The following is a 9,127-nucleotide window of genomic DNA, read 5'->3' on the forward strand; positions in this document are numbered from 1 at the left end:
GCTGCATTGAACCTTAGTTCTTGCCTCTCCAACTCCAGAGTGTTCTAATACCTTCTCTTGGAGTTGAGCCATATGAATGCAGTGCTATTGCATGGAATGTAAGGAGAAAAAAAAAGCATTCAGGATGCCTCCAACAAAAATGAGTTATAGTTTCTTGCCATAATGTCCAACTTCAGAATCCTTTTGGTCACATACAATTTGAGGACTCGGGTAAAGATAAAAATTGCAAAGATGAAACCCTGGCTCCACTGAAGTCAGTGGGAACATTGGTTTTGAATTCTTTGGAATTAGAATATCATCCAAGCTGTTTCTTGGGTCCTGGATAGAAAAAAAGTTTGATGATCATTATATTAAAATTTATCCTCAAAGGTCTACCTTTCAATCTCTGTAATAAGCAAGGACTATTCCCTTTAGCATGCTTACCCTGATACAGTGCTTAATTATGTGATCACTTACACAATATCACATATGAACAGTAAATATACCAGGGTTCTGCACACATCCTGCCTCATTCTAGGTGAATACTTTACTGTGTATAATGTATGATTCATTGAGCAGTTTGAGTATAAATTGCTGTATAAGTTATTTTCATGGAGAGCATAGACCCAGTAATGGAAGATGTATCCCATGCGGATTTAAGTTTCTAAAAAAATTAATTGTTTGTAAAATATTCTGTAATCATGTAATTAATACTCTTTCATATGATGCATACAAATGAAAGCTGAATGTAAAGATATATCTGTAACTTTTACTTAAAACATGTACAGAATTTCTTATTTTTTCATTAAATGCATATTAAGAAATCTAAAAATAATTTTAGGAAGAATTGTTGAAAAAAATTGCAAGAAAGTTGAGTTAATCCTTTGAACTATGTTGGTGTTATAAAAATAAAGTAAGACAGAAAGTAAAACATACATCTATAGTATGCAGGATAGAATTACTGTAAAATCAGATGTAACAGAACTGTGTGCTTGTTTCAATAATAAAGAAAAGAAAATAAATGTTTCATGCCAGTAGACATAGATTTACAGTGTTGGATTCAGCAAATTTACAAGATGGAGCACCATGACAGACAGTGCCCATATGTCCTTTAAATATGTTAGAGATGGTGCAGGTAGCAATGTCTGTTGTTAAGTTTGACCAACTCTTTCCATTGAAATAACCTGTTTTCAGCTACTTATAACTTTGCAAATGTGAACCATTTATGCTGATGTTTTCCATATAGCTGTCTGCCTAAGGCTATGTTTTTTGGGGACGTTTTACCAAAAATAGTTCAGATGTTTTTGAAAAGGGGGAAAAGGGGTTTTGCTGATGTTTAAAATATTCCTTACAACCATTTCAGCAAGAAGAACTAATACATTTATTCCCTGAAGGAAGAATTTGAAATTGTGGGGAAGGAGGTATTACAGGTGACTTTAGTCCCAGTGAAGTGAAGGAGGTTGGGTGGAAGCCAGTTATATAAAATGGAAGAATATGTGATATAACTAATGACAATGGAAAGGGAGTAACTGGTTCTGTTACAATTATAAACGTGGTTATAACTAGCACCATGTTTTCTCAAAGGGGTATTTACAAGCTTAGGTGGTTGTCCAGAGGAATTACTTTTAATCAGATGTATAGATTTAAGATACTAAAGTAACATCTTCAATATTATAGGTTTAGTGAGGGCGAATTGTAGCTCAGACCACTATTTTGTAAGCACAATGAACCAAACAAACTATGAGTTGCATCTTGTAACAGAGAGTCTGGGGCTCCCTGTTACTTTACACAACTGCAGCTGATGATATTGCTCAGACAGCTGACCTCAAACCAGCTACTAGAGGGAAGGCATAAAGAAGCGCTGCTGCCTAGGCAGGGAGCTGCCCATTAGAGAAAAAGGACACACCTGCAGATAGTCAGGAGACCTCTGCTTACAGGAGCTGGCAGCAGGGGAAGAGGCAGCTTGGGGCAAGAGGCAATGATTACCTATTACAGAACTAGCTGCCAGGCAATAGGGTAGAGACTAGTTTGGGCAGCAAAGTGTGCCAGAGCAGCAATCACAAACTGCCATGGAAACCAGCCTTCAGGCCCTAATGAGAAACTGCTAAGGGACTGCAGCATGACCTGAACAGAAGGGGCAGGTGTTGGGTAGCCACTGGATATGAGTGCGTGCCCTTACATCCAGCTGACATCCACTGGCCCCCTAAGGGGCGCTTGCAACCTTTGGTCAGTCTAGGTGGGGCTCCTATGCTCTCTCCCTTCCATCCTGCCACAACTTTGATGTAAAAAAGATTTGTCCTTTATCTCTTGGAGATGTTAATGAAAGGGAGGTGGTGACTACCCACCTCTACCATGACCAACCACCAGGTTCCCGCCCCGGTTCCCGAAGCCATGGACAAAGGAGATGGCTAAATGATTAGTCTGAAGTGATTCCTTACTTTCTCTCTTAATATTTTTTTATTGTTAGGACAGCTATTGGATTTACGTTTCAGATAATTGGGTCCCGGTCATCCATTGGGTTCGTTTGAGGCTTCTCCCAGTGCGGGTTTTTCCCTGCGCTTCCCAGCAGGCTGGGGAGATCACTTTTTTTTTTTTCTGGGTTGATTGTGTCCATGCCCAGCTTAATTGGTGGCGCGGAGCCGTTTAACAAGCAAAAGAAATTCTCAACGAAAACAAGGCAGTAGGCTGTGGAAGGGGGTTGCCTTCCCTGTCCTCTTCCTGTAGCCAGCCTTGGCTTCCTGTCCCCTCAGGTCCCAAGCTGCAGTACCCTTAGGGAAGCAAAGTTTCATTCCCTCCATCTAGAAGGCTCTCATTTTCCCTATCCAACTTCTCTTTTTGTTGCAGCCGCATCTGGCTCAATTGGTGGTCCACAGCAATTAATCAGAGTTCCCAGACAGGCAGAGAGAAAAAAAAAATGGAGCTGATGGCTCGGGAGCATCTGCCCTCTTTATCTCCCCTCTGGTCTCTCCCGTTCTTATTCTCTTCTTTTTCACTTTCCCCTCTTCTTCACCCTCGTAGCAAGGGTTCCACAGTACCTTCGTAGCCCAATCGGGCGCTTACCCTGCTCTTGGGCTGTTTGCCTGGCATCCCGTGCTCCCAGACTCCATTCTGTCTGTCTTCCATTGTCCTCGCCTCCTCCTTCTTTCCCCTGGCTCTGCCTCTGGCCCCTGGATATTGCCCTGGCTGAGGATTTGCACCAATCTGCCTCACCTGCCGAGGTGGTAAAACTGGGCTGGGATGGACCAGGAGCTCCTGCCACAGCGTGGAGGTCCTGTTCTGGTGGGGTCTGTGTTCCTGGCCAGGGACGCATCCCAGGTGAGTATCTTTCAGTTCCTCACAGCAGGGCCTGCACAGCATATAAGCCTAGGGCATGTGCTAGGTCAGGCAGTCTGGCCTACCAAGCTACAGAGTGAAGAGCTCCTGGTCTGGAAGGCTGGAGGAAGATGTCTGGCTCACTTCTGAGCTGTCCTGGGTACTATCTATAAGAGGACGATGCTTTGCAGAGGAATATAAGTGGAGTTGCCAACTCTGAATCTATTCCGGAAGGTTTCCAAAATGCCAAAGTGCTTGTGACACACAACCTGAACATGCTTGTGTGCCTGTGTATATCAGTTACAGATTATGGTGTGTAGACTTTACATCAGGAAGGCAAATGCACATTACTACTACATTTTAAAAACCCACTGGACCACTGTATCAATTGGATTCAACATTTAATATTTATTTTAATGAACGCTTATCATTTCCTTCCTGAGCAACTCTCAGTAGTCTTCTGGAGATGTATCCCTAATTCCTGGAGACTCCAGGGCAATCCTGGAGGGTTGGCAACCTAAATACAACCCAGGGTAGGGGAAAGACTTGGTACAGGGCAGCAAATAAATATTTATGTTTGCACCAGTTTATGTTATAGCCAGTGTGCTTACTCCTTTGTTATAGTTTGCACCAGTGGTTTGGGACTGGGACTAGTAGGTGTGGTACAGAGGTCCCAATATTGCCTGAGGGTGCATGAATGTCTCAAGCCCTGCTAGAGGCTTGAGACCAAGACCAGGATTGAGCCTTATAGGGTGAGTGCCTATGGAAGGATTGTAGCCAAGTGTGACTCCAGGCAGACAGGGCCAGGAGGCCTGGAAAAGATGGGGTCAGGGGCCAGGACAGAGCTTAGGCAGGCTCAGCACCCAGAGCAGGGCAGAGACAGGACCAAGGGGCTCAGGACTAAAGCAATTGAGATGAGAGCTAGAGCCTAGAAGCCAGGTCCTTCAGTGGGTCCAGACTAGAAGGCCCAGCAAGAAAAAAGGGGAGAAGGCTAAGGCCTTGACATGGGAGTGATTGTACAGTAACACCTGTGAGGCATGGGCGTGGCTGTAAGGGGGGCTAGAAGCTGTGATAGCCATTAAGGATACAGATGCTCTGGGAGACATGAACAGGCTGACAGGGACCATTTAGTGTGACTCTGGGATGGACTTGCTGACTGCCATGGAAACAGTGGCTCACTCTAACTCTTTAGGCAACCTTCCTTCTGATCCATTAAATATATCAAGGCATGACAGGTGAGTGAGAGGGAGGGTACCCTAGAGCTGGAGTAGGGCAAGGGTTGCGTGGTCACCAGGGAGAGTCACAGCTGACCCTGGACCTCGAACTTGCTACACGTGTACAATGCAGAATCTTTTAGAAATGCAAAAAGATGGATGGAAATGACAAGTACTGGTTAACAAAAAAGTTTGAGAGTTTAAGAGATTAAGGGCCAGATTTGTATTCTAAAATTTGGCATCTAAGTGGACTTTGGCACCTAAATGCAATTCTATTCCTCCGAGTCCTGAAAATCCCTTAATCCATCTACTTTTGTTGTTGTTTACACCCAGGGGGACACCAGTGTAAACTGCCCAATTTCTCTTACTTAATCTAATCAATCCCTCTGATTACCTCTTTAACAGACTCGCATCCCTTTTTACCTTTCCCTCTGTTTAAAAAAAAAATCATCTTTCTGCCACTCCTTGCCTAGCATCTGAAGTAGGTTGTTGCCTGCAAAAGCTTATCTCTATCTTAGCCAATTAGTGTGAGGCCCCCCTCTACCTGTGCCCATCCAGGTAATGGCATGATTGGATCTAATGCGTGACCCACACAGCCATGCCCTATACCATGCCACATGTGCATGACAGGAGGCACAATTGTGGGATCGCACATAAGATCCAATCTTGCCTTATTGCCAGAGTAGAGGGATCCTGATTCCCCTTCGCTGAGGGGGCTCCCAGCCATGAGGGCCACGTGCAGCTGGGATGGGGAATCCCAGCACCTGATGGGAATCTTGGCCTTGGCTGGATATGTGGCATATCCAGAGCCCTGTGTGGGTCCAGGGGCTCCCAGCTGCAGGACAGACCCTGCTACAAATGCAAATTAAACCCTAATAGCAACCAGCTATAAAGTTAGTACATACTTTCAAGGTCTAATTTTATAGCTGGTTGGAGCTTTTTATCACACAATAGCTACTTTTCATGTGTAGCTAGTCTCAAGGTAATTGCATAATGAACCAGTTAATTGTAAGATACCTGCAATGTGTAGAGGGGGCTTGAATGTCAAAGACCCTTATCAGGCAAACCCGCCTGGGTTAATTGCCTAATCAGTCATACCTACCTTGGGTCTCTGGCTGATGAGCTCTGCCCCAGCCAATTAACGGGCTACCTTCCTGATTGGCTTCTGGTTGGTCTGCCTATCCATTTTTAGCCTCAGATGTGGCAGTAGCTTCCTTGACCAGCCAACAGTTCTGACCCCAATCTGCTGTAGTAAGCCTCCTGGTTCCTGACTCTGGTTTGATTCTGTTCTTGGACTCTGGCCTTGGATCTCTCTTTGGATCTGTTTCTTGCCCCTGCTTGTTTCTGATCTTAGACTTTGACCTGTGGATTACCCCTGAGACTTGATGACTTGGTATCTGATTCCCAGACTGTGAACCTGGCCTGTGCTTTGGACTCTGTCCCTGGATTTTCCTTTGGACCTGGTAATTTGGCTCCTGAACCCTGGCCTCTGCCTCCCCTCAGTGGTCTAACCATTAGGCAAGGATGCGTACTACCTGGTCCTTAGCACTAGGGTGTCCAGAAGCTGCCTATCTTTTTCCTTTCTTCATACTAACATGACTAATGGCCTCTGTCTCCAGAAGGGTGGTTATAGAGAGGATGAAGCCAGACTGTTCTCAGTGGTAGCAGATGACAGAACAAAGAGCTATGGTCTCAAGTTATAGCAAGGGAAGATTAGGTTAGATATTAGAAAGAACTTTCTTACCAGAAGGGTAGTGAAGCACTGAAACAGGTTACCCAGAGAGGCTGTGGAATCTCCATGCTTAGCGGTTTTTATGGCGTGGCTAGACAAAGTTTTGGCAGGATGATCTAGCTGGAGCTGGTCCTGCTTTGAGCAGGGGGTTGGACCAGATGACCTCCTGAGGTCCTGTCCAACCCTAACTGTCTATGATTCTGTGTACAGGCACATAGCTGGTATATATTGATGCAATCTAAGATGAGAAGCTTATCATGAAGTCTTTAGCCTTGGGTAGGGTGGTTAGAAAATGTCAGTGTGACACTGTGGAAAAGAGACAGGACCCCATGCATGGTAACTGCATTGGTACAAAGTTTGTAAGATGGTAAGTAATTCATAGTTCATTTGCTTAGCATGAGCTGTAAAATTCCTGGTGTGAGGAATATTCAAAGGCCTTAGCAGTCTTATACCTTCAAAAGTCTTACACTGTCACCATACCCCATAGTTTGAGTTGCTAAAACAGCAAGGACCCATCTATTTCTTTCATTAACTGCTTCCCAGTGACTCTAGCAGTGTGGAAAAGAAATGAATTTAGGTACCCAAGGCATTCAAGGTTCTTTGGGTAAATCTGATATCTTTTATTAGACCAACTCAAATAGTTGGCTGCCAGCCTCTGGCTTCTTTACTATTCATTCCATCCAGGAAGAGCACACACCAGCTGCAGATGCTTCCTCAGCCTAAGGGTATTTATACCCAAAAGCTTGCAAAGAATAGGGTTTTTTCTTTTCCAACTATTTGAGTTGGTTTAATGAAAGATATCAGATTTACCCAAAGAACCTTGTCTGCCGATGTCCTTAGACTAACATGTCTACAACCTGTACCCCTTTAGGCACTCAAGTACACTCAGGCGCCTAAGTAGGTAAGATAGAACCTGGCCCTATGTAAATACTGCAGGAAATGTTAATGCTGAGTGGGAGATCTTCAGATCTATAGTAAAGGGAGCCACAGAAAAGATTAAAGAAATGTTATCTTATGTAGCTAAAGAGAAAATAATTGAGGGCCCATGTAAAGTAGGCATCGCTTGCCTTAAAAATTGGAATAATTCTCATGCAGAATATGGTAAAATTGAAGGATTATGCAAGGGGCCACTAAGATAATTTTGGGTTGGTTTGGTTTAAAGGAAAGGACATTAATTGTGAGTGAGCCAGGTAAAGGTAAACATGAAAATAATTAATTTACAAATGAAATTAATGAAGAGTAGAACATATTTAATGAGTTCTTTAAGGTCAACAAAAGAAGCCATTTTCCAAAAAAACTGAGCCAATTGTAGAAGAAAAAAAAATGAAGAGATTCAATAGCTACTTAGAATGCTCAAGAAGAGTGAAGCATGGGATACTGAGTTGGTAATATACCCAGTGAGTTGTTAGAAACAGGAGGGATAAACTAATGCAAAGACTTCATGAACTGATTTTGTTGGTTTTGAGGTTGGAAAAAAAAATCCAAAGGAATGGAAAGGGATTCATATGTCTCATTTTGAAAAATGGGGAGAGGGGGTAAAATAAATTGTAAGAATGCTTATGGTGTCTCCATACTCTCTGGCCTCCCAAATCGTATTTCTGAAGTTTGTTATAATCTTTGGCCTTATACATAGAAGATAGTGAGAGGGTCTGCATGAATGAGAGACCTGAAAAGAGGTACATTGTGGATCAAGCTTCCAGTTCATCAACCACTTAGGAAAAGATGGACTATGCATGTGTTCATCTCAATCTTTATTTTTTTAATCGATTTTTAGAAAATATCTGATGGTGCTTTGAGATGGCTTTTTGACTACAGTGAAAGTTAAATCCCTGATATGATTAACTGGATAGCACAACTATGTGTTTTCAGTTCCAAAAGTAGAGTACAAGTTTGGTGTGAAATCTTTACCCCATTTGACCTCAATACTTGATTGAGGCAGAGAGGTGCTTCGTCCCTGGTTACCATGGAAAAATGGTGCAATCAATACAAAATTCTCTGGGTGGAGTCCACTTATGGGATACACTGACTTTTTGGAGATGCTGGTGGTGGAAGAGGGAAAAGAAAGAGTAGAAAGGATGTATGGAGACTGGAGGAAGCAGTAAACTAAATTTATAGTCAATTAAGATAAAGCATATGGTTGTAATCTAACAAGAAGATCTTGGATTATCTCATCTAGCAGTTGATGATATAAATACCAGTAAGTTTTATTGGTTTGTTTTTGTTTGTTTTAAGGATTTTTTTTTCGGGGGGGTGTATTTGGTTTGGGTTTTTTTGTTTTGTTTTGGGTTTGGTTTTGTTTTGTTTTAACTAGACTAACTGTATAGTTAGGGAGAAATGTGACACAAGCTTTCATGCCCTTCCTCAGGTTTGTGAAGAGGAGTCTGGGAAAAGCCAGGCCCAAGGAAGGGTACTTCTTGATCCAAAGCTTGCCTAACACTCTCCCAACCATAAAGTTGCACCAGTGAAAAATATCGCCAAAATGCATGCTTCTATCAGTTCCTGGATCATCATGGCTACCGCAACACCTCAATGCTACTGCATTAATCAGTTGAGAAGTTTAAATGCATTAGTATATTGATTACGAACAAGATTTTGATGAGTAATAAAATTAAAACATGGGTTCAGTGTGGTAATGCCAGTCACTTTTTCTCAGTTTTTATGGAGCTAAAATATCTTCTATAGAGACCTGTTTTTGGTATATAAACACCATTATAGAAGCTATTGTTTCTATATGGATGTAAGATTTGGACATTTTATTAGCAGGTGGAAGAACGTCTTTGAAAAGAAGGTGTTGAGATGAATTCTGGGGCGGGCAAGTGAGAATGATGAGTAATGAAGAAACTAACAAGAACTTTGAAAGGACTATTGGGAACCATGTGTGGCATTCTGT

At 42.7% G+C, this 9,127-nt stretch overlaps 1 long non-coding RNA gene across 1 annotated transcript in view; it reads left to right on the forward strand.

Moving 5' to 3' along the window:
- The window catches only part of LOC102379356, a 12,598-nt gene extending 3,844 nt beyond the window's left edge, over nt 1-8,754 (forward strand). The window contains exon 3 of the long non-coding RNA XR_003094387.1: nt 8,603-8,754. This is a non-coding gene — a long non-coding RNA (uncharacterized LOC102379356). The remainder of the gene's footprint in view (nt 1-8,602) is intronic.
- Nucleotides 8,755-9,127: the final 373 nt, after the last annotated feature.

Source organism: Alligator sinensis, unplaced genomic scaffold (assembly GCF_000455745.1).
Source record: "Alligator sinensis unplaced genomic scaffold, ASM45574v1 scaffold248_1, whole genome shotgun sequence".
Taxonomy (NCBI): Eukaryota; Metazoa; Chordata; order Crocodylia; family Alligatoridae; genus Alligator; species Alligator sinensis.